This window comes from Acomys minous (assembly GCF_964271855.1).
Source record: "Acomys minous genome assembly, chromosome: 10".
Classification (NCBI taxonomy): domain Eukaryota; kingdom Metazoa; phylum Chordata; class Mammalia; order Rodentia; family Muridae; genus Acomys; species Acomys minous.
Genome location: NC_140491.1, coordinates 65,727,432 through 65,752,121, shown reverse-complemented (window position 1 = coordinate 65,752,121; position 24,690 = coordinate 65,727,432). Strand labels below are relative to the sequence as shown.

Sequence of the window (24,690 nt, the reverse complement as noted above, 5' to 3'; positions counted from 1 at the left end):
GCAAATGCTTTATTCACTAAGTCAACTCCCCGGCCTCTTTATTATTGTTATTATTATTGAGACAGGTTATCACTATGTAGCCCCTAGACAGGCTGGAACTTTCTAAGTGGTTCAGACTATCCTTGAACTCACGGCAATCCTCTTGCCTCAGCCTCCCAAGTGTTGGGATTACGGGGGAATACTGAAAGGTTTGGATAAGGAGGTTCCAGGACACTCAGGCAGATCACTGGGGAGGGATGAATTTACTAGGAGAATTCTCAGCGCCCAGGCAGGCAGGCAGGCAGGCAGGCAGGCAGACATATGGACAACAACATGGCGGGGGGCTTCAAGGAGAGTCAGGCCCCAGCATTAGGGATACACAGAATGGTGGGGGGGAGGGCGCTGAGAAGAGGAATCCGAGCCTTGGGGCGTCGCTGAGGACGGGGAGCTTTCCAGCCTTCCTCCAGGCTCCTCGATTCCCACGCAGAAGGCAGGGAACGGGGTGAAGAGTGAGATGTGTGGCCACCAATAACTTATCTAATGTAAACTCTTGTCCCAGGTGGCACACCCTGGGACTCACGGAGGCTGCCCCTGTAGAGTGCCTGTGGGCATGTGTGAGAGGAGAATGGCTGCCGTGGTACCGTGGCCGGAGCAGCTGGACTCTGCCTCGGTCTCACCTGCACCTCCACACCCTAGTCCCCTCTCTTTTATACTATATGCTCATGGTGACTCTTGATGCCCAGTGGGTTAAGTACTTCAATTTTGTTTTGTAAAACACGGCTTCGGATAGAGGTGGTTTCCATCGGAGTTGGAACTCCCTGCCTGTCAATTCCCCTGGAAGGATTGCTGGGGTCTCACCAACTCACACCGAATCTCCGCTGCGGGGAACCAGCCTGCCCACGGTGCTGGAGTCTCAGGACGCGGATGGGATCTTTGTTCTGTTTTCCGCACTTAGCTGCTATCTTCTCTCAGCAATGCCCATGGGCTGTCTGGAGCAGGAATCACCTGTTTTATTAAATTTGTTAAATCCTTCTGTGGTCTTGGGTGGTATTCTCATAGGCGGTTTTAAAACCTCCTTTCCTAATTGTTTGCTAATCAATGCAGCTGGTGCTGATTTCTGGAGCTCTGTATAGTTGAGTCTTCGCTGATTTTCCTCGGTTCTGGTGGGAGCTTTCTATATTGGCTTCTTAGCAATTTTGACCCAAGCAATTCCTCACTTGTTAATAAAGGGTGGCTAACATCTCTGAAGATCTGAATGTGCCTATCTCTTGGTGTCCTTTTGCAGTCATTAAATCATCCTTTAAGTACCAAACAGAAATGGTGAGCCCAGAGACCCTTGATCTCACAGGAGGAGCACAGAGTGGTCACTAGCCTCAGTCCATGCTGTTCTCTCTTCCTCTTGACTCTGTCAGTGATTTATTGGGCTTTTTCTATTATATTTAATCATGTCCAATGGCGTCTTGGACCTATTGAATGGTTGTATGTTTTCCCTCCTTTCTCCTGTAAATGTGGAGAATTAATTGATCAATTTTCAAATATCAACGCCACCTGCACTCTGCTTTCAACCCCACCTGGCTGAAACGAATCATCTTTCTGCGCACTGCTGGATCCCACGAATCACAGACATTTTGTTGAGGATGTTTTTCAGTGTGCTCATGACAGAGAGTGGTTAGGGAGGTTTTGAAGTTATTTAATGAAATTCTCCATCTGGTATGGAGGTTCTGCCAGCCTCACAAACAGATAGTGCGGCTTTCTTCCTCCTTTCTGAAAGAGTTTGTGTAAGTTTGTGTTAATTTTTCTGGGACACCTGAGTTCTCCAGTGAAACAGCTGGGTCTGAGTTATTTTTTGTTTTTGTTTGTTTGTTTGTTTGTTTGTTGTGGTTGTTGAGGACGTTCATTTGTTTTTAACAGGAGAGTCATTTGGGGAAAAAAGAGCCATGGAAGGGATGGAGAGATGGCTCAGCAGTTGAGCCCTTATTGATCTTAAAGAGGACCCAGGCTTGGCCCCTAGCACCCACCTGTAACTCCAGGTCCAGGGGATCCTGCCTCAGGGGGTACTGTGTGAACAGGACACACACACACACACACACACACACACACACACACACACACACACACACACACACACACTTTAAAATACCTCTCTGAGTTCTGTAGAGCTGGAGTTTCAGATGATTGTGAGCACCTGGGTGGATGAACGGCCAGGGCTCTTTACTGCTGAGCCGTCGCTCCAGCCCCAGGATGCTGCCCTTGCAGAAGCCCTGAGTTTGGCTCCCAGCCCCCACGTCAGGCAGCGCAACCACCTGTGTCTCCAGTGCTGGAGAACTTGATGCTCTCTTCTGGCCTCTGTTGGCACTGCACTAATGTGTATGTACCCACCCACAGACATATGTGCGTGTACATAATTAAATATTTTAAAAGGCACATCTCTATTAGACAGTGCACAGGTACATGCTCATTTTCAAAAGTGCACTCTGATAATAAACTCTTCTCACTGAAGTCTGTACTTAGTTGAAATTTGATTCTATTTCCCCATCTCTCTCTCTAACCTTCTCTTCTTCTTCCTTTCTTTTTTTTTTCTTCTGACAAGATCTCAGGATGTCGCACAGGCTGGATATGAACCTCCTGTCTCTCCAGTGCTGGGATCTAAGGACATACCGGCCATGTCTTTATTTCTGATGAGAACTTTGAGATCATTTACACTGGGGTTTCCTTCTTCTCTGCTTCCAATAATAAGGTTGATGGAAGGAAAGGCAGACAAGGGGGCAAACAGCCCTTTGCAGCATAGGCTTTGTTTTTTTTAATTTGGGGGAGAAAAGCTGCCATGGGGGAGTCCCTGGTGTGAGAATTAGAGCCATTTAGTCTTGGATGTTTGGTACCTACAGGGGTTCCCGAAAAGACTAAAATGTCCCCCCCCCCCGCCCGGTCCAAATTTGGCCATTGCTAGGGTGACCAGGGAGTGTGCAGTTGAGAGTGGCAGGTGATGGGCAGACGCCTCCAGTGGCCACCCTTTACATAGCAGGGAGCAAGGGGCAGGGGAAAGATGGTACAGAAGTTTTGGGAATTATCACCATTTAACCACAAATAGAGGATATTCACAAAAAGATGTGGCTTTGGGTAAATCCAGCTATTTAACTTGTGTTTTAGCCTTTGACTTCAATGTGTCTAGAGGTGGCTTTTTGTGGGTAAGTCTAATCTGTGGGTCTTTGAACACTGTCTTTCATGAAATTTGGTGACTTCCTCAACATGACTCAGTTTTTCCCCTCTCGGACGCATTGTTTCTCCTTTTCTTTTGAGACTCAAATGTTTATGTGTACAAATTTTAAATGCCCATGGGCTTCTGAGGTACTCTGTGTTTCCTCTTTCCTGCACACTGGCTGACTTTGCTGTTTCTAACTGTAAGAATACTGATTCTTTCCTCCACCATCTCCAATCTGCTGCTAAGTCTGCCAGCGGACCAATTTTTATTTTTTCAATTCCATTTTTTCTTTTTCTTTTTTTTTAATACTTTTATTGAAAGTCTATGATTTACATGTCATGCACCAAAATCCCTCTCCTCCCCCAGTAAAATAAAACAGACAAACAAAAAATCTTGTCACAGAAGCTGTAGTGTATCACGCAGTATAGCCTTCTGTCCACATATGTTTACTTTCAAATGTTCATTGCTACGAGTCACGGGTCTGGTTGGAGGCCTACACTATCGTTACTGGATCCTCACAGGGACTGCTGTCAGATATCCTGTTGTTGCCGTGTGTCAAGGAGATTCTTCATCTTTGAATCTGCAGGTCTGGCCCCTTCATGTGTTCCAGCAGGTCATACATAGGGTGGATGTTGGGGTGAGGCTCACTCAGAGCCCTGGATCAGGGCCCACTCCCATGTTCTCAGGGTAGGGCCTGCTCTCTCACTCCCATGCCATCACGGCAGGGCCAGCTCTCCTGGTCCCGTGTCATCATGGCAGGGCCAGCTCACCCGCTCTCATGTCATCAGGGCCATTTTTTTTTCTTTTTGGTACTGGCAATGTGTTTAGCAAGTAAGGCTTTGGCTGCCATGCCTGACAAGTTGAGTTTTACCCCCCAGGACACACAGGATAGATAGAGAGAGCTGATCACTGTGTGTTGTCCTCTGACCTCCATACTTGGATCTCCCTCCCTCCCTCTCCCTCTCCCTCCCCCAATCTCTCTCTCTCTCTCTCACACACACCCCATAAATAAATGTAATGATTAAAAATTTTCCCTTTGCAATATGTTTTCCTCTTCCCATCCAATATGAGAACATTTTAATTTTCACACACATCACTATTAAAAATAGCAGCCTTTGTCTAGTAATCCCAACATTTGCCTTCTCTCAGGGCTGATTCATCTCAGAGCCTTTTCTTCATTGTGACTCACATGGTCTCAATGCTTTAAATGTCAGATAATTTCGTAGACTGTTATCGTTATGTTGGGAGGCCTTGGGTTCTGTTACATTTCCCGCAAAGTGGTTGATGTCATTGTTTACTTGGTTAGATAAAAGTTGGAGAGAAAGGTGTGGGGACCAGGTCCCATAATCACACAGGCTGGGAGTCACAGGGTTGACAGGCTGCTGAATATGGGCGCTAATTCCAGTTCACGGCCAAAGGCCATAGAGCCATGGAACCATGATGCGACTACTGGTCACTCAGGACAGGGCTGGGTGTCCCTTCTTCCTCTTCCGGTTCCTTCCGGCTTTCGGTAGACCGGTCTTCCCACCATGCTGTGCAGGGTCCTCTGCTTAACTTGGTCCACCACCTCAACCATAACTAGAAGAACCCCCAGATGTGCACCTACTTACACTGTTCAGCTGATTTTTGGTACCCCACTTCTGGGTCAAATGGTGATTTTTCATCTTCTCTGTCACTGTAATGAGATCTGAAGTCGCCTAGGAGGCGGAGGCACACCAGTGGTGTGTCTGAGGGCATTTCTACAGATAATCAGGAGTGGAGAAAAGACCTCTGAATGGTGGGTGGTGCCATGCTGCAGGATGGGTGCCCGGATAGAGCAGAATGGAGGGGAAAGGAAGCCAGCCAATTGTAGCATTTCCTCTCTCGGTTCCCTGGCCATCCTGAAGGGACCTGCTTTCCTTGGCCATACATACCCCACAGTAAACTGAGCCAAAATGTATCTTCTCTCTATATGCTACAAGGGCCAAGTGTTTTTGTCACTATACCAAAGAAACTAACACACAAGGTGACACAAACTGACATCACAATGGGAGCTCAGGTCTCGGCTCTCACTTCTTCTCCTCCTCCTCCTCTTCCTTCTTCTTCTTCTTTCTTCTTCTTTTTTTCCTGCCTCACATATGGACTCCGGGAGATTGTAAGATTGCCTCCTGTGCTTCCTTCCTTCCTGAGCCCCTCAACACACCTGCTTCTCCCCATATCTCCCCCACCCCCTGCCCAGAGGCACCGGGGCTCCCTGCCTGTGGCCACACACCTCTCTGAACAAGCCACAGGCGCTTGACATGGTTTGAACCCCACACACCCCCAGTGCCCCTTTCATTCTGGTATCTTCCTCTTTGGGTTTTCCCAGAGCCATTCTGGTCACTGCTTTTCCATTCATCTGTGAGCATTGATTTCTGTAGGAAAGCTGATTTGTTGGGAGTTATTTGTATGAAGTAGAAGAGGACCAGGAGAGGAGCCTAGGAATTCATTTCATCATTGAAGATGCTCTGACATACGTACAGGAGGGCAAGCGGAGTGCGTCTATCTCCTGCTGCAGCTGGACTCAGCCTTTCGTGTTTAACAGGCTGGCCTTTGATGTGCCTTTCTCTTGGAGTGTTGTATTGTGGGCCCTAGAGCAAACATTGTGACTTTGAATATTCTGTTTGAAGCTCCTTACACAGTTTATAAGTTCATGAAGGTAGGTTTCTTGTGTGCACAAAACCGTAGGTCACAGTGCTACCAATGTGACAAGGGTTTGGGTGATTAAAACCTTGGATAGTATTTTATTCCCTTCTTTCTTTCCTCTCTTCCCTCCCTCCTCCCTCCCTCCCTCCTTTCCTCCCTCCCTCCTCCCTCCCTCCTCCTCTCTCCCTCTTCCTCCCTCCCTCCCTCCTTTCCTCCCTCCCTCCTCCCTCCCTCCTCCTCTCTCCCTCTTCCTCCCTCCCTCCCTCCTTTCCTCCCTCCCTCCTCCCTCCCTCCTCCTCTCTCCCTCTTCCTCCCTCCCTCCCTCCTTTCCTCCCTCCCTCCCTTCCTCTTCCTCTCTCCCTCTCTCCCTTCTCCTCTCCTCTCCTCCTCTCTCTTCCTCTGCTCCTTTCTGCCCCTTCTCTCCTGCTTACTTCTGCCCCCTTCCCAACTTCCCCACCGCCCTTCTCCACTTTGCTCCCTTCCTGCCCTCACCACCAGCTTCTGGCATCTTCAGGTGCTCAGCACTGCACTCAGATTTCTGCTCCCTGACCGTAGTTTTCCCCAGTCACCCCTGCTTCCTCTGCCAAGGCCTGTGGCACGTTCCCCAGGTCTTAGTTCCTGCACCAATCGCAGAGAGCAGGTCACCCCGAAACCCAACACTAAAACTACAGCTAGTGGTGAGCTTGCTCATAGGCCTGCTGTGGTGATGGGGTCGGTGGGGACAGTGTTTTCCCTCTCACTCTGTGAACGAGGTGCTCTGGAGACCCCCAGGAGGCCAGATAGCTGCGTCTGGATTCATCTGGGGTCACAGCCTCTATATGGCAGCTTCTGGTGTCCCTGTCAGCAGGGGTCACAGCCAGAGCCTCTGGGTGCAACCTTAGTGTGTGGTGGTTCATGCAGCGGATTGCATGGCTGCCTTCCAGCACAGCTGCTGGGCGCTGAGGGATGATGTCCATGAGAACCAGGAGGAAGGAAACCCGTGCCCTCTGATGATCTGGTCACAGAAGCTAAGTCCCATCGTTGCTCTGTATTGTGTGGGTTGGGATGCCAGGGACCACGCAGGATCTAGGAGAGGGGACACAGGACCCTCCATGTGGTAGAGGCAGCATGAATGATGGGGTCCACAGGGTGGCCACGTTGGAGAAGCTTATCTCTTGAAGTAGTCATGCAGTAGTGGATTAACATTAACTAAAAAATCAGGTCCCTCCGTGCCCATCTTCTGGAGCTCAGATAATCTGAATTATTCTTAAGCATTTGGCCTGTTTTTGGAGTGAGTCGGGTCTTTTTCAGGCTTCCTGTTCTCGGGCTCATAATAACCGCCATGATAGGCAGTCACACGTACACTGTGCCAGTGGCACGCTGGCCTCCATGATAGGCAGTCACATGTACACTGTGCCAGTGGCATGCACAGCTGTGGCCTCCCTCAAAAAATGCTTTGATGACACTGGCTCCCTTGGTCTTGCGACACACTTGTCATACCTGAGAAGGACAAAATGTGTGTGTGTAGATCTGAAGTTTGAAAATCCCAACATGGTGGCAGCTTTCCTCACCTGCCTGGAGATCCGCTTTCTCACTGCTGTGGTGCAGCTCACTCTGCTGTGTTTTCATATCACCTAGTCCCTTGGGACGATGAAGACAAGCATCAGGGACTTAGTGGGACAAGCCAAGGGGCTTTAGCTGGGTACAGGGAACAGCAGTCATGAAACCAGATCCATTTGTGTGTGTGTGTGTGTGTGTGTGTGTGTGTGTGTGTGTGTGTGTGTGTGTGTAGGCCAGGGGTTAATATTAGGTTTCTTCCCTATGTTTGACACAGCGTCAATATTGTCCACCCTATTCTTGTCACACAACGTTATTCACTGAACTGGGAGCTTACTGAGTCAGCTAGATTGGCTGACAGTGAACTCTGGATCTCCCTGTCTCAGGACTCCCCCGACCCCCTATGGTTCTGGGGTTATAGGTTTGGGTGCTGGGGAACTGGACCTGCTTCCTTGCTGGCATGGCAAACACTGACTGAACCACCTCCTGCAGCATCCTTGGTCCAGACTTTAACCGACGTAAGGAATGTGAAGCACGCAGAGCAAGGGTCATTGAGCAAGCAAAGCCATCACCCACGGGACGTTAGCTGAGGACGTCTGCTTGGCTCTCTCTAGCTCTGACATGTGCTGTGAATCACAGTGAGTGACAGGGGAGGAGCCGAGGGAAGCCAGGAGTCATGACTGGCTCTTCCTGAGTCCCCAGTAAGTTAAGATGCCCTCCAGCCTTGCACTGTGTATCATTTCTGACTGGCCGCTCAGTGCGTGCCTAGCGCCTTGCCTGCGCCTACATCTGGAACAGGTGCCAGCAGCTGCTTGTGGAACAAATACAAATCAGTAGACAAGAGGCTCAATGATGCGCAGGCTTCCCTGGAAGCTGCAAGTGGTGACAGTTGAGGCTAGGCGGCTTGGCATATTTTGTCCTTGTCACTCAGTGTAGCCATGTGTCCACAAATGAGAGAGGGTTCAGGCTGCTCTCTTCTGGATCACTGAAGTCAGCCTGGTCCTTCCTGCCTCTCCTTTAGCCTGCCACTTCCCCCTCCTGGATGAAGTCGGCCTATCACGATGATGTATACGTCACCTTCTCTTCAATCCGCCTGCATCCGACTGTCAGGCTGACCCTACTCTAAGGCTAACAGAAGAACCAGCTGTCATTCAGGGATGGAGGCCCCTTCACTTTGGCTGCTCTTGCTGGATAAAGGATGTCCCATGGGGTCTGAGCAAAGGCCCTCACAGCCACCGTACCCTAAATTGCTCTTTGGTTTCTGGCCACAGAGGTTTCTCACTCATCCTTCCTGGGGAAGCAGGGGTGGGAGCGGGTGGCGATGGTGGTCAGCATGGGGGTGAGCAATGACTGAGGTAAACCAAAGTGCCCTTGATTACTTTTGTCTGGCCCATCTGCTTCTGGAGAGGGGGAGGGAATGAGGTTTTTTGGAAGAACTGATTTTATTCCTGGAAATGAGAATGCGAATGGTGTTAGCACCCGCTCCAGGAATCCGCCCAGTTCCCAGCTGAGCCAGGCTTGGGTGCAGATGGCTAGTGCTCTACCCCCCCCCCATGCTGCCCTGGGGGGGTGTGGAGGGAGGGAGAGAGGCCTGGTGCAGATGGCTAGTGCTGCACCCCACCCCCCATGCTGCCCTGGGTGGGTTGGGAGGGAGGGAGAATGGGAGGAAAGAGGAATTGGTTATCAGCTTGATGCCCTTAGCAGGGGTAGTGGCTCCTTTTCATTTGCTGTAGTAAACTGCCCTCCCTCTGGCCTGCACCCGGTCAGGTTGCCCTGGGAAGGTGCAAGCATCTTGCTTACTCAAGGTCAATAGTTTCATACCCCTTTCTTACCCTAAGCACCTCCCCACCCCCCACCCCCAGCAGCCTGGATTCTCCAAACGTCAGATGAAAATAAACCTTTAATTACGCATCCAGGCAAATTTAGGAGTGTGAAGAGAGGGGCAAAATGAAAACATTGTACACTCCGTCAAGTTGCTGTTGACATTGATTTCTCAGGCTCGCCGAGAGTCGTGCTGTGAGGATGTAGGCTGCAGGCTATGCCGAGAGAGTGAAGGCAGCTCGGCCGCTCAAGCTGGCGTGTGGGCAGCTGCGTTCACAAGCATCCTCCCTTACAAACGTGGGCGCCCGGGCAGGAGTCTGTGTTTCCCCGCTGCTTGCGAGCCCTTCTGCCATGTGTGCCACCCAAGTAGCCCTGCACGGACTTAGGATGCCAGGACCTGAGCTGTCTGTGACTCCCCAGGTCCGGCTGACTTCCACCTGCCTTCAAGGTCTGCTCACTGTTTCCTCTGTTCCGTTGGCTTTGGCTACAGGGCCAGTCAGCACAGTCCTCACCACACAACTCCAAGCATACTCTTCTAGCCTGATGACTCCATCAGCCCTGGGGACAGAGGGTGGAAAGAAGTGCTGGCGGTAGGGGAGAGATTGCATTCTGCATAGCAGCCATGACCCAGGTGGGAGGCACTTGAGGTCTCATCTCACTCTCAGCGAAGCTTCTGCAGCTGTAGCCTTCCAGGTCCTGTGTGGGCTCGTGTGGGATCCACTTGATCAGTGGGATGGTTTGCTTCTTCCCCTGCCCGTAGAACTAGCAGGTGGCAGTGTGATCAGAATGTGAGCGGCCCATCACTTCTGAAGTGCAAGTTTCTGGTTTCTTTGATGACTCAGTTGTTTGTTTGTTTGTTTTGTTTTGTTTTTGGTCCCAAGTATAGGATATGGGAGTGTTTTTTCCACCACTGAAGACAGCCTTGTGACCTTTGTTTGTGGGAAACTGACCCGTGAGAGGGCACGTGCTGTTTTGCCGGAAGTTGTCTTGTGACAGGGTACATGATGTTGTGTCAAGGCGAAAGCCACCTTGTGTGGACTCTGAGAGGAGATAAACAGAAGCCTGCAGACAAGGAGACAATGCTTTGCATCACTGCACCTTGCGTCATCGGTCTTCATTTTTTTGACACTTCATTTCACAGAGAGAAACGCTCCAGAGAACGTCTCGTGGCACTCCGGCTGAGTCCACTGACTTGCGCCGATTCGGCGGAGTTTTGCTGTTTCTGCTGCTACTGAGTCGTGTTGCTGTTTGATGTTTGTTTGCTATTTGACTGGACTGTTGGTACCCTGACAGTGAAGAGTGGAGTCACCTTAAGGAACTACGTTTAAAATGGTCCACATCCCCTGACCCTATTAACCTCTGTTCTCTCCTCCTTCTGGTCGGTGGGTTGGGAGGTAGAAGCATTTAAGAACCCTAAACGTAGGTTTTTGAAAAATCGAAGCCTACAACTCCTCCTAACTTGTTTTGAGTCTATCTGTCCTCTGGTAATTGACAAAGTCTGTCTGGAGGGCATGCAACTTCAAATTTCATTTATTTGTTACTTGTGTGTGATGTGTACGTGGGGAGCAGGCATGTGGAGGCCGGTGGACGACTCTGTGGAGTTAGCTCTCATCTTCTTGTAGGTTCCGGATTGCCAGTGCCCTTACCCGCTGCGCTTCCGCACAGCACAAAGTTCCAATAGTGAGTGTGTTTTCACAGTCTCCCACCTCTTCCAGTCTCTCATTTCACTCCCTCCTTCCTCTGTTCCAGGTCTTAAGATTGGAGGAAATCACGGATGGATGGATGGATGGATGGATGGATGGATGGATGGATGGACAGATTTATAAATAGGTGGATGGGTGGATGAATAGATGGGTAAATGAACAGATGGTGGTGGCTGGATGGGTGAATAAATTAATAGATGGATGGGTTGGTTGATGAGTGAATACATGAGTGGGTAGACGAGTGGACAGATGAATGGATCCATTGAAAGATGCATGACTACATGGATAGGTGGAAGGAAGGATGGATGTGTGAACACACACAGAGATGAATAGACGATATGCAGGTTAAGTATATGTCAGCGTGATACCGGCTAGGCTGTATCGGAAGAGAGAACCTCGATTGAGAATATGTCTCCATCAGACTGGCTTGTGGGTGAACCTGTGGTGAATTTTCTTGACTTATGGTTGTTGTGTGAGGACCCAGATTACTGTGGGCAGTTCTAGCCCTGGGCTGGTGATCCTGGGAACTATAAGAAAGCAGGCAGAGCAAGCCAGGTGAATCAAGCCAGGAGGGAACACTCTTCTATGGCGTCTACTTCCAGTTCCTGCCCTGACTTCCCTCATTAATGGAGTGTAATCTGAGAGTTGTAAGCTGAAATACACCTTTACCTCCCCAAGTTGTTTTTAGTTAGAGTGGCTTTTTTAAAAGTTAGTTATAGTGTTTTATCACAGTAACAGAACCCTAACTAAGATGAATGATGACACGTATGTGTCTTTATACATGTATCTATACAACATATGTGAACATGCACATGTTTACATATATATGCACTTATATGTGAGAAAACATACACAATGCATGCATACATAGGATACCTTCACACACGCTCATGTGTACATGAACATGTGTATATGCATATATATGCATATGCAAATGCATACACACTAGGACGTCTGTTTTGCAGACACAAGCATGATACATTATCACACACTCTGCTCCCCGCACTTCTGTTTGCTTCTCTGTCACTTCTGATGGATTTCTCTCACTCTTCAATCCACTGTACAAGTCGCCCGTTTGCTACTGAGGACCCTAGAAGCTGTTTCTAGTATCTTACAGCGGGAAGCGCTGTAGCACGCAGCCCGGGTTTGTGCACAGATGCATGTGTGGGAAGGAAAATGCCAAGCCTCGAGTTACAAGCATCTGTATCCTGGTAGGCATCCCTGAATCAGCTTCCAAAGAGCCAAGTCTGGATTTCCTCACCAGTCTCACCAGCTGTTTTAACCGCTATAAAGTGTTGCAAATTCTAATGTAATTAGTGGGCTTTCCCTCTGGCATTTAAAAACCATTTCTTTTTCTCTTAATGCTTTGTCCAGGTATTTGGCTCCTTATTTCTGTGTAGTTACCAATCCAAGAATCAGTGTAGGTAGCTGAGGGTGGGTTTAGCACCCAGATCCATGGGGACATTGGATAGGGAAAGTACAACACCGCTACCCCAGGCAGAGTGGCAAGTTTGGTTATAGTTAACTTCCTTACCTGGAGGTCAGCTCCAACCCTAAACAGTCCCCTCAGGTTGTCCTCACCCAGGGCACTCCTGGTCCAGGCAGATGTTCACCACATACTCAGTAAAGATGCAGGTTTCTGACTCTTAGGGGTGACCCATAACTGGTACACAGGTTGGGTCAGCATCCTTGGCAAACTTCTTTCCCTCAGAGATGCTCAGAAGGAGCGGTAAATGGGGTCCAGGCCCCCAGGATGCCTGCCCTGCACCCCCTGTTCATGAGATGGAATTCTGCTGAAAATGTAAAAGGACACACTAGCAAAGAGCTCGCTTAGCCCCTGCCCCCTGCCCTTAGTACAAGCTGCAGGACTCACCCAGCCGCTTGCCTCTCTCTGTGCTATGATCCATCGGTCCAGGTACCACACATCTGAGTGAGACGTGACTGGGAAACAGATGAACTGTGCCCTCAACTCTTCCTTCCACCCAGGATCCAGACCAATCCACCCCGCATGCTTCCACCAGGGATGATGGAGGTGACGGGCATCCAAGCTGGGGGCTAGGTGGAGTTCAAGCTTGATGTGGTACAGGACCCTCAGCCTGTGGTGATGCAGCCAAATGGCAAATGACAGATGCTGAATGGTGTCTGCACCCAGAACCACTACACTGCCTGGCAGGTACTAGGCAGTAGTGACCATCCTTGGTCATCAGCTGGCCCCTGTTCCAGTCCTCCTTCCCCACCTATGTGCCCTGGTTCCTCTGCCTGTTGGACCCTACTCCTAACAAAGCATGCACTCTCCAGACATCACTGGACCATCAGGAAGAAGCAAGCCCAGTTCTCTCTTCTTTGAATCAGAAGTGAAAATCCCAAACTGCTGGATCTCCATCCTTCCAGACGCCATTACGCTGTGCTCCTTTGTCCTAAAACAAATCCAAAAAGCTATCTGAAACACTTGCCACACCATAGCCATAACCCATCACTCACACCAGGCTTGCCTTGCTCTGGCTTACGTGAACTTATAGGTGCCAATGGAGCTGGAAGTTGCCTTGCTGGCCTCACTATGGCTTATGCTAGGTAGCTTTGGGATACTATGTGGTCCTACTGAGTGATGCTTTACATAGTTTTGCAATGAGCAGAGGCAAAGCCACTTGCGGTATATTGCATGGCCGGGATGTTATTCTCAAAATGTGAGAGGGCTGCAAACATATACACTGCGACAAAAAGATTCTATATAAAGATGATGACATATAAAAAGAAAGAGACTCAAACACAGAATGACATAAATTAAAACCCAGCAGTCTTCCATTTGCTCTAGTGCTAACACTAGGCTATGACATATGTGCTCATGAAATCTCTTTTTATCTCTTCCTCCCCACATCTCTCTCTCTCCCTCCCTCCCTCCCTGCCATGGGTGTGTGTGTGTGTGTGTGTGTGTGTGTGTGTGTGTGTGTGTGTGTTTGAAATCAGGATCGATGGATGGCCTTAGCAGGAGAGATCATGGTCCATACTAATTCCTTTTTCAGCAGAGATTTGCGGGTTCTTTGGAGATACGTCAGCCTGATTTGGGGTCGAGCAACAGGCCTTCCCTTGGAGCATGCCACCATGCCACTATGCTGTCCTGTCTCCTTACACAGGACTTGGCTCACCTGAACCACACAAAAGAAAAGAGCAAAGAAACCCAGCCCCGGGTGTGATGCTGGCTGCCCCCAGGTTTCTGTCAAGGAGTGCTCTGTGGGCCCCCTTCTGGGTCTGCTCTGAGAAGGGCACAAAGCCTTTGGCTTCAGGGGGTCCCCTGGGGACAGCTGCTGACACCAGGAGCCTTGGGAGCCTCTGAGGTCCAGGAGACTGTGGACTAAGGAAAGACAAGAAGAGTCCCAGGAGTCAACCATTGTCCCTTTCCTGTCTGGTCTTAAGGGACAAGGACTTACAAATGCTTTAGGAAGAGGAGACCCACATGCTGTCTCTGTGGCTGTAGGATGGAGCTGGAGTTTTGGGAAAGGGATTTGTGTAAATAATTAATGTTGATTTCTTCTGTTTTACAGAACAAAAACATTTTTTTTGGTTTGTCCCCCTTTCCTGACTTTGTTGGTACATGCCACAGAATTCTAAATGCATGTCTACTCACATTTCCCTTTTGGTGATGTTTTATCAGATTTATTGTGCAGTTCTTCACCATAAATGAATGAGAATAACCTCTACTTTCCCTATTGCTTCTTTTTTGTTTTGTTATTTTATTTTGTTTGTGGCACTGAGGATGGAGCCCAGAGCCTTGCCCGTGCTAGGCAAGTGCTATAGCCCTGTGCTATAGGCTCCAGCTCTGGGGTTTCTGACTGGCCTTGAACTTGTGCCCTTCCTGCCTCTACCACCCAAGTCTATACCACTTGGGATTCCAGGTGTGGCTGGCTTTTCCTCTTTGAATGAATACTAAGGCTTTGTGCTCACACCAAACAGGTAAAATGTGGAGCAATGGCAGGATAAGTGTGGACCCTAAGAAAGTGCCAGACAGAAATCCCGGAGTTCTGAGCGCAATGCTCACTCCCCACCTTGTTTTGATTGGACTTTCAGTGGAGGGAGAAAAGCAACTCTGTGGATGGCCACAGTCATCCTTTTCCAGCAAGGAGGGGCGGGTGGTCTAGGGCTCAGGACTCAGAAGCCCGGGAGAGGATGACATGCCCCTGGGACAAAATATTCTTAAAACAAAAAACAAAACAAAACAAAAACAGCGATCACTAGTGTAAGGGGTGGCCGACCCTGACACACTGTCATGATTAGGATAGAGACTGTTCCTGGCCTAGGACAAAGTTCCTGCCTAGTTCCTTTCTGCTCGTCCTGTGGTCCCACAGCGCAGAGGCTGCTTCCGATGTAGGGCTAGCTATTTCCCCTCAGGCTCTGCCTGCAGAAATGTGCTAAAGACAGTGTCCTATCAAAGGCCAGCTGAGAAAGCACCGAGTGGAAGGAACATTTGGGCCTGATATCCACAGACTCCAAAAGAGATGTGGGTTAGACGGAGGGACATGTGAGCTCATGACTCAAGGGGCCCATAGGATTGAGCTGACTGCTAAGGGAGTAATAAGGATTTTTAAATGCTTTGTATGTATGTATGTATGTATGTATGTATGTATGTATGTATGTATGTACGTACGTACGTATATATGTATTCTCTCTCTCTCTCTCTCTCTCTCTCTCTCTCTCTCTCTCTCTCTCTCTCTCTCTGTATGTGTGTATGTGTGTGTGTCCATAACACAGTGCACGTATGGAGATCAGAAGACAATCTGTGGGATTCAGTTGTTTCCTTTGCAATTTGGGTTCTGAAGATTAAATTCAGGCTGTCAAGCTTGGAGTCAGATACCTCTATCCACTGGTCCATTTGTCTTGCTCACTTCTACTACTACTAAGTTTATTTGTTTGCGTGTTTGTTTTTTCAGGACAGGGTTTCTCTGTGTAGCCTTGGCTGTCCTTTGTAGACCAGGCTGGCCCCAAACTCCCAGAGATCCATCTGTCTCTGCCTATTGAGTGATGGAATTAAAGGTGTGTGCCATCACCACCCAGCTCATTATTATTTTTACCTTTTATTAAGATTTATTTTTTCTTCCTTGATATTTTTAGTGATAATTTGGGAATTTCACATCATAAATCCCGATCCCACTCACTTCTCAGTCCTCCAGGGTCCATGTGGCCTTCCCCCAAAGAAGAAGAGGAAGAGGAGGAGGAGGAGGAAGAGGAGGAGGAGGAGAGGAAGAAAAAGAAGAAGAAGAAGAAGAAGAAGAAGAAGAAGAAGAAGAAGAAGAAGAAGAAAGTAATGGAGGTTTAATTTGTGTTGCCCATATACTCACTGGAGCACAGTCACACTCCTAACGGCCAGGCCATTAAAGAAAACTGAAAACTGAGTCCTCCTTCACCTGCATCCCTGTCAGAGCCATCAATTGTGGAGAGCTACACTTTAGCATCTTTCTCACTACTTTTTTCAAGATAGTAGCCTTAGCTTGTCAGAATTTCTAAGAGCTCTCTTTGATGGCTTCCTGTCTAGGCTGTTACTTTTTGGGGGTGGGGTGGCATCAGCACTTTTAAAGGAAACATTTTAGAAAAAAATGTAGCTTAAAAGTGCTCCTGATAGTAAACAAAAAGGCAATGTGGGCTTAGAAACGCCGAGGGTAATAGTTGAGCCTGCACAACACACTCAAACACAATCTCATAGCCTGCTGAAGTGAGTCATGACCAACACTGGGTCAGCTGTGGGGTCATTGAGCAGGGACAAGGGAGTAGACAAGCATTGTCCTGCCATCCCCAGAGGCTGTACTACCCTGAGAAGGCACCCTTCTAGCTGAGGCATGCCCAAGAGAAGGCTCATCCCAGCACGCCAAGTTTCCCATGGCTGCACATCCCTTGGGAGGAGGCGAAGGAGTTTGTAATGAACAAATTCCTTTGACACCATCTCAACCCCACTCAGACTGACAAAGACAGGATGATGTGGCCATAGGAAATCCCTGTGCTCTGTGCATGAAGCCCTCTTGATAAAAGCATACACCTTTATTACTAAGCTTTGGACCCCTGGATGCTATAGGAGACACAGGAGACACAGGGGTGTTACACGGCAGCACAGGTGCTGGCTGCCGGCTCTGTCCCACGTGATTCTACAACATGCCTGTGGTCAAACACAAAACAGCCAGAAATGGAACCAGCCTTGGGGCAGGTTGACCTAGTTGCTCAGGGCCACTGCAGCCAGTGACGATGTGAGTAGACGCAGCAGGACAAACCATTCCCAGTGGCTCCTCCACCCATCTCTGAGGGTAGAGTTCCGTTAACGTACAGGATGGGGTGGGCAGAGACACTGACAATCCACACCACTACACAGTGACGGAAAGCTTCAAAATCTGCCACAGTGATGCAGGGCTGTAGAGACACCCACAAACACAGGGGAGGACGTCTCCTGATGACGTCAGGAGAGCGATGTCTGGTCTGTTGATGGCAAATGTATTATGAGATGGAGTCTAAGCTCTGCCACAGAAACACATCCCACAGTCGGAGAGGCATCACTCTCCTGCGGTCCTAAGTGTGGACAATGGCATCCTCTGGGACCCACATGCAGGGTGGCCACATCAAACCTCTGTTATGCTGTGTGTTTAGAAACTTCACACCAAGGCTTTTCTTGCTGAGTTTAAAGGTGAGTCAACATTGGCCTTGGACAAAGATCAGATTTTGCATCTTCTGCCTAGCATTGTCCTGGCCTTACCTATCTATGTGCCTGGATGGGACCCTGTGCTTGGCATCACTCTGAGCCTCTGGGAACTGCCCCTTCCTGGAGGTGGTGGTGGCCCATCTCACGCCCCCCCCTTGTCCCCAGCAGCACCAACCTGCCAGGGACCAAACAGCCCGTGGCCGACCCCCACCCATTCAGCATCTGCAGCAAACATCCTGTTTGGCCACTCACTAGGCATGCAAGGCATCCGGCTTAGCCCTGAGAAGAGAGCGATCCGATTCTGAGATAACCACAGAGACATCCTGCTTTGCCCCACCTAGGAAAACCCCTCGCCCTGCAGATGTTTCCGGGGCTCAACCCCAGAAGATTTTGTACTCTTCCATTACCCTCCTCGCTTACCCCCGCCCTCCCTAAAGCAGGTTTTAAAAAGCCTGCCCTCACCTTCAATAAACGGCTCTTGACAAGCTACGGTTTCCTAGAGCCCTGCGTCTCTCTCGCCCATTTCTTTATCCACAGGTTGCGACCCCCCTCGGCCCCCCAATAACTGACCAGCTGGACTGGTTACCAACCCAGGTTGCCTTAGCCCAGATGCCAGTGTCTGACCTTCATGACCTTGAATGATGACATCATTCTATGCTTTGCTTCCTTGTCAGCTCAAGGGTGGTGGCTGGGGAGCTCCAACGGCTGCACTGGGTTGAAGCTGGCAAAGTGGGACAGACACGTTAAGAATCAGGCACATGGTTATCCCATCCCTTGTCTTCACTCATTCCTCCCTCCCTCGCATTTTCCCTTTACTCCCCTCCCCTATGACTGTGACTCCCCCTGTATATGCTCATAGGGTATCAAATCTCCTCTTGGTAGCCTGCTATCCTTCCTCTGAGTGCCACCAGGTCTCCCCATCCAGGGGGCGTGGTCAAATATGGGGCACCAGAGTTTGTGAGATGTAATAAGAATAAATTAATAAAATATATTAAAAAAAAGAATCAGCCACATGACAATCCCTTGCACCCATCCTTTCCAGCTTTGGCCCAGCAGAAAGGCAAAGGAGGGTGGGAAGAAGAAGAAGAAGAAGAAGAAGAAGAAGAAGAAGAAGAAGAAGAAGAAGAAGAAGAAGGTCCGTTCTACTATCAACGAGGTGATGATCCGAGAATACACCATCAGCATTCACAAGCGCACCCATAGAGTGAGTTTCAAGAAGAGCGCTCCGCGGGCACTCGAAGAAATTCGGAAATTCGTCATGAAGGACTCCAGATATGCGCATAGACACCAGGCTCAATAAAGCTGTCCAGGCCTGAGGGATAAGGGACGTCCCATATCTCATCCGAGTACGTTTGTCCAGAAAACGCAATGAGGATGAGACTCACCGAACAGGCTCTGCACACTGGTAACTTATGTGCCTGTTACCACATTCAAGAATCTACAGACGGTCAATGTGGATGAAAACTCCCCTGCTGAATGTCAAATGAAGTAGCAGAACTGCCTCCAGGTTTCGGTTTTCCTTTCTGCTGTCTGCCCCACAGGTGAATTGTTAGTATTGTTTAGAATAGGATCTAAGTGGGCATTTGGGGGGGTTATGGGAGAATTGCCGCTCTGGGAATTGGAAGTGTGTGAAACATTTTTTTTCTCAGAAGTTGATATGTCAGGCTTTTGGGGGGTGGGGATTGTTTTTGAGACAAGGTTTCTCTGTGTGGACCATCCTGCAACTTGATCTATAGACCAGGCTGCCTCTACCTCCCTAGTGCTGGGAATACAGGAGTGCGCCACCCCACCCAACTTGTTTTGTGGCTTTTGACTAAGACACTACAGTGTTGGGTCTCATTTTCAGTCTCAGGTGTGTGTGTGTGTGTGTGTGTGTGTGTGTGTGTGTGTGTGCGCGCGTGTGTGTCTGCGCGCACGCACCTGACATTATAGCTGTTAAATGACACTGAATTTGTGTTATAGGGGGTCCCAGAAATTGAACTTGAGTTGTCAGCCTTGGCTTTCTGGCCATCAACTAGGCCCTTAAGATAGCATTACATAAGGCTGGGTTTTATTTTTGTTTGTTTGTTTTTTTTTTAAGTACAAAAAGAACAGTTTTTATTAAAAACTTTGGGGAACAACATTGAAAAAAATCAGCCACGTATCTAATATGGACCACATGGAAGGTCTGTGTGTATATGCGCACACGTGGCTCTGCCCACCCTCTCACCTCAGTTTCCTCCTCGACTGGCTGACTACAGACATGTGTCACCTGCATGAAATAGCACAGGGCAGGCTGGAATCTGTAGGGCTTGTGCTCATGCCTTATGGTCAGCTTTGAGGTGAGACTATTATCACGCTGAGAACTGGCTCTGCTCCACTGACATCTAGAGTTTGTGCTCCGGCATCTGGATCCACCCCGAGAGCCAGCAATCTTCTCTGGCAGGGAGCTCAGCCCTGCTTAATCCCATAGGTGTTGTTGAGATCCCTGCAAAGATGTGATGCAGAGTGTGATGAGAGGCTGCTGCCAATGGTCAGGGCTGCTGGTGACCAGCTGGCTTGCTGGGGAAGAGCATGGTAGCCTGGTCTTCAGGTGTGTGGGGAGACTGTGCATGTGTCGTAGGAAAGCAGCGTGGAGTTCAGGAATACTGTGTGCACACAGATATGCGTGTATATGTGAGCATGCACTTACACTGTGCCTGTGTGTGCATGTGTCTGTATGTACGCATGAGTAAATGGCTGCTTTCATCATGGTGCACGTGTGTGTGTGTGTGTGTGTGTATGTGCATGAGCAGATGCTTGCATTCATCACTGTGTGTGCACCTTGCTTGCATGAGAACAAGACTGTGCACATCTGGAGGAGAGGATGCGGGGATCTCTTCCCACCCTGTAGTATTCGCCTAAGGATGGAGCTGACAGTGTAGCATTTGCATCCATGCTGGGAGTCAGCTTTGGGTTCTTCTGGTCCCTCTTGGGCCATCCTTTCCTGAGGAGGTCAGGTTGGGCCGCGGTGATGTGGAATACAAGCAACGAGTGCAGAAGAGGTTCTCTGAAACCCCTACCCCAGAAACTCATGCAGGTTGTGTGAAGGCTGAGCACTGTGCTCTCTGGATGTCACTCAACACCTCCCTCCACCCGATAAGGGATGGGAGCTGATGTGTGTGTAGCTTTGGGTAGAGTCTATTCTAGACACAGGCAGGAGCCCACCTTCCACCTACCTCAGGCCTTGAAATTAAAGTTGTCTGAGCAGAGCCCAGAGGAAGGGCATTGCTGATTAATTCCAGGCAGCCCGTGTGGCTGCTTAATGCCAAGCCATCGAAGGCACATGCAAATCAAGCTGGGCTGATGAGTGATCGACCAGAGCTGCCTTCCACGTTCCTTTCTGCCAGTCTCTTCTCTGTTTTTATGCTGAGAAGTCAGCCAGGCCTCAGGGGGAACTGTGAGGTCCACTTGCCTCTGCCCCTGGCCTTTGGCCTTGGCATCCCTGTTATAGCCTTCCTTGGCTGCTCAGGATCAGAGAGGAACGTGCTAGCCTTTCCTGTCAGATGTAGCCTCTGTTTCCTTTCCTGGGGGCTCTTCCTCACTGTTTCTAGGAACTGTATGCCCAGATCCCGGCCACTGGCTACCCCATCCCTTTGGCCTAAGCATAACTCATGGGTAGCTGCTAGAACACTCCAAGATAGCCTCTAGACAGCCACGCATGCACTCACGGTATTCATTCATTCATTCATTCATTCATTCATTCATTCATTTATCTCCAGTTGCTCTTATCTGATGAGACATGACTGAGACACAAAGTGCTCATTTTTACCAGATGCCAAATCTTGATCTCGGAAAGAACTGGCCTAAGGCGCAGCAGACACTCACTAGTGTGTGGACGCACACCCACCCCTTCATCCTTGCACGGGACCATCCATAAAACGAGACGTTATTGTCTTATTTTAGGAAGAAAAGACAAAGAGAGATAGTGTGTAAAGTGCTGGCATCAGCACTAAGCTTGCTATTACCAAGCAAAAGCCAAAAGCAAATGCCGCAAGGAGGCAGAAAGCTGGCGTCCCACGCACGCCTGGTGGGATGCGAAATGGAGCAGCCACTGCGGAAAGCAGCATGGATAGGCCTCAAAAGGCGAGCAGGGAATAGAGCTATGATCTGGCAGTCTCTTGCTTGGGCACGTGCCCAAAAGAATTCCAAGTGAGGCTGTGAAGAGATGTGCACACCCATAGCCACAGCATCATTCACAATAGTCAAACCATGGAAACGGCACTCACATCCGTCATCCACTGAAGGGAAAAATAAAACGCTGTCGTCCACGTGGTGGGATAGTTCTCAGCCTTAAGAGGGAAGGGCGTCAACACAGGATGGACCTCGGATACAACTGACAGACATTATGCAAATGAAGTAGCTGCCACAGAACAGGCGTTATGTAACTGCACTCACAGGAGGCACCTGGAGCCACCAGATGTGGAGCTAGGGAGCCGAGTGCTGGATGTCAGGCCGTGGGACCTCAGTGTTTCATGGGGGCAGAGCTTCTAGAAGCCAAGAAGATGTGGAGAGCAAGGACAGCTGTACAACTGTGAATAAACTTAACACTCCAGGATCGTGTATTTAGACATAATAGGATGGAAAATTCCATGTTGAAAATTGCTAATGGGGGAGTCTTAAGGGTCAACTGCCCGGGAAGAGATGCTCCTTTGAGATCCTGAGTGGCTTTTTCCAGAAGAGAGAGCAAGGAGAGAAAGTTCTGAGGTGCCTTTGAGTGCAGGTGAGCCCAGGTACTCATGGGAGGAGGGGCTGTGGGGCTCAGGGCCAGGAGGAAGAGTCTGCTTGGACGATGCTGCGTTGTGTGCCTCTAGACCTCTGTTCCCTCTGTGTAAATGAGGATGATTCCCAGCAACATTCCTGATTGTTGTCATCAAGTAAAGAGGCTGACTTGTTAGTCACTCGGTTCTCAGGTGGCCTTCCCTTTCCGTTGCTCCGATGCCGTGTCAGCTGGTGGCACGTGCTTCTCTTACCCACCTCGTCAGTTTACCCAGCATCCCCTTGTTCACCGCTCCCCACCAGCCTAGGCCCAGTGACCCTGGGTCCAGTGTTCTCTGCAGAAAGGCTGTAGTTTTCCTTGCTGATTCCTGCTCAACATAGTGAGAGCCCTTTGTAGGAGGGACAGGCTCTTCTCCCCAGTCCCTTACAGACCCAGTTGCCGATGTGCAAGGCTGTTTATTCTTTATTCCACGTCTCCAGTCTCCACTGCTGAGTGGCTCAAATCGTCCCTGCTTTGGCCTCAGCAGATGCCCACAGCTAGCGCCTGAGCCCTGTGGCTTGCCCCTGGCACTGAGAGGTTTAGTTTGGTTTGGTTTGGCTTTCGAACATTCCATAGCTTTATGTTGTTAAGCTCCAAGCTCCAGCCCCAAGTGGGTTTGTAGCTTGCAGCTATGGCTGCTTCTCAGCATCATGTCCACAGTGAGGAGACACACGAATGCTAATCTATGCTCAGGGACACTTCCTCATGTCGCCTCTGGGTCTGTTAAGGTGCCGCCTGCACACACTCCTGTCTCCTTGGCTGTGTGGCTCCTCTGTGGTCATGCACAGGTTCTGAGCTCAGTCAATAATATAAAACCCACTGGGGTCCCTGCAGTTGGGGGTGAGGGGAATCTGGCTCCCTCCTTTATGCTCCCCAGAGAAATAGAGACAGTAGGGTATGTATGTGTAGACGTGTGCATGTATATGTACGTATGTACAGTACACGCAGAAAGTTCCGAACTTACAATGGCCCAAATTACTATGTTCAGTTTTACTGAGGATGCAGAAACCGTATATGTTACTGGGGGCCACACTTTGAATTGTATCTCTGGGTCTTTTCCATGTCTAGTGACATGTGGGGGATCCTCTCCCAGGACACAGACAGTGGCAGAGCACCGCCTCCCAGCAGCCCACGGCCATGAGGGAGACGTTTCCAGCTCCTTAGCACAGTGCACAGCTGAGGAAGAATTCTAGGGATGGACGATGAGTGTGTTTTTGACTGGAATTATCATTCGGAACCCACCACATGCCATGGAAAGGTTCTGGAAATGCTGTCAGCAAGCTGGAGAGCCAGTGACACCTAGTCTACAAGTGCATCCTGCAGACTGAGGTGAGCGACAGAGGTTCTGACTCAATGACCGAAACCCATTATGGTTCAAGCGAGACCTGCTCTCCTTGGCCCTTTGTTCTCTGTGGGCCCCTGATGGGTCAGAAGAGGCAGCTGTGTTGTGGAGGCTGACTTGCTGTGCCCAGTCACTGAACCACATGATGCTTTACCCCTGAAATGTCTCCCAGGCATGCACAGACATCATGCCATCCCCTCTGTTGATTGACACATGAAGTTGGCCAATGCAAGAAGCTTCTATCTATAGCCAGGTGTCATGGCACACATCTGTAACTTCAGTACTCTGGAGGCAGAGGCAGGTGGATCGCTGTAAGTCTGAGGTCAGCCTGATCTACAAAAGTGAGTCCAGGATAGCCAGGACTGTTACACAGAGAAATCTGTCTCAAAAAGTCAAAAAGAAGAAGATGATGATGAAGAAGAAGAAGAGGAGGAGGAAGAGGAGGAGGAGGAGGAGGAGGAGGAGGAAGAAGAAGAAGAAGAAGAAGAAGAAGAAGAAGAAGAAGAAGAAGCAGTAGCTGCTGCTGCTTCTGTTTGTGTCTCCACTGTGTGGTCCAGCACGAGTTGTTTGAAGGAAAGCTGCAGGTGCCCACATGCCCTGTCCTCCAACATGATACTTTCTTGGGCTATTTTGGGACCCAAGAAATATAGTTCGGGGGCCTCAACTTCTTGGGAATCCTGGAAAGAATGTTTCTTACCATTGTTTAACTTAAAAGGCAAAACTGGTGACTGGGATGGGTGGGTGGCCTGCCATGAAGCACGCATTTTCATTTCAAGAAGGTGGCCACCAGTCTGCCCACTCCTGAGTGGGGGTGTGGGGAGCAGATGGGCTAGCTGGGGGAGCTCCGAATAGGAATGCTTCTTATGAAACACAGCAGAGGGGCCCAGGCTCTGACTGGCAGAGTGGCTGGGAAGTTAGCCGAAGCAGGAGCGAGCGAGCGAGGGGGACTGGGCTCTCTGTGCTGAAGAGGCCATTCACAGGCTCCATGGGGGACAG

General features: G+C 49.6%; 1 long non-coding RNA gene and 1 pseudogene across 2 annotated transcripts in view; one reads left to right on the top strand and one right to left on the bottom strand.

Annotated features, from left to right (window-relative positions):
- Window positions 1-24,690, bottom strand: part of LOC311607809 — a 307,121-nt gene that overhangs the window by 274,054 nt on the left and 8,377 nt on the right. The gene's annotated exons all lie outside the window — the stretch shown is intronic.
- LOC311606459 (large ribosomal subunit protein eL31-like) lies at window positions 17,459-19,091 on the top strand (annotated as a pseudogene). The gene is made up of 2 exons (XR_014783670.1): window positions 17,459-17,560; window positions 18,618-19,091. The product of XR_014783670.1 is annotated as a large ribosomal subunit protein eL31-like (transcript).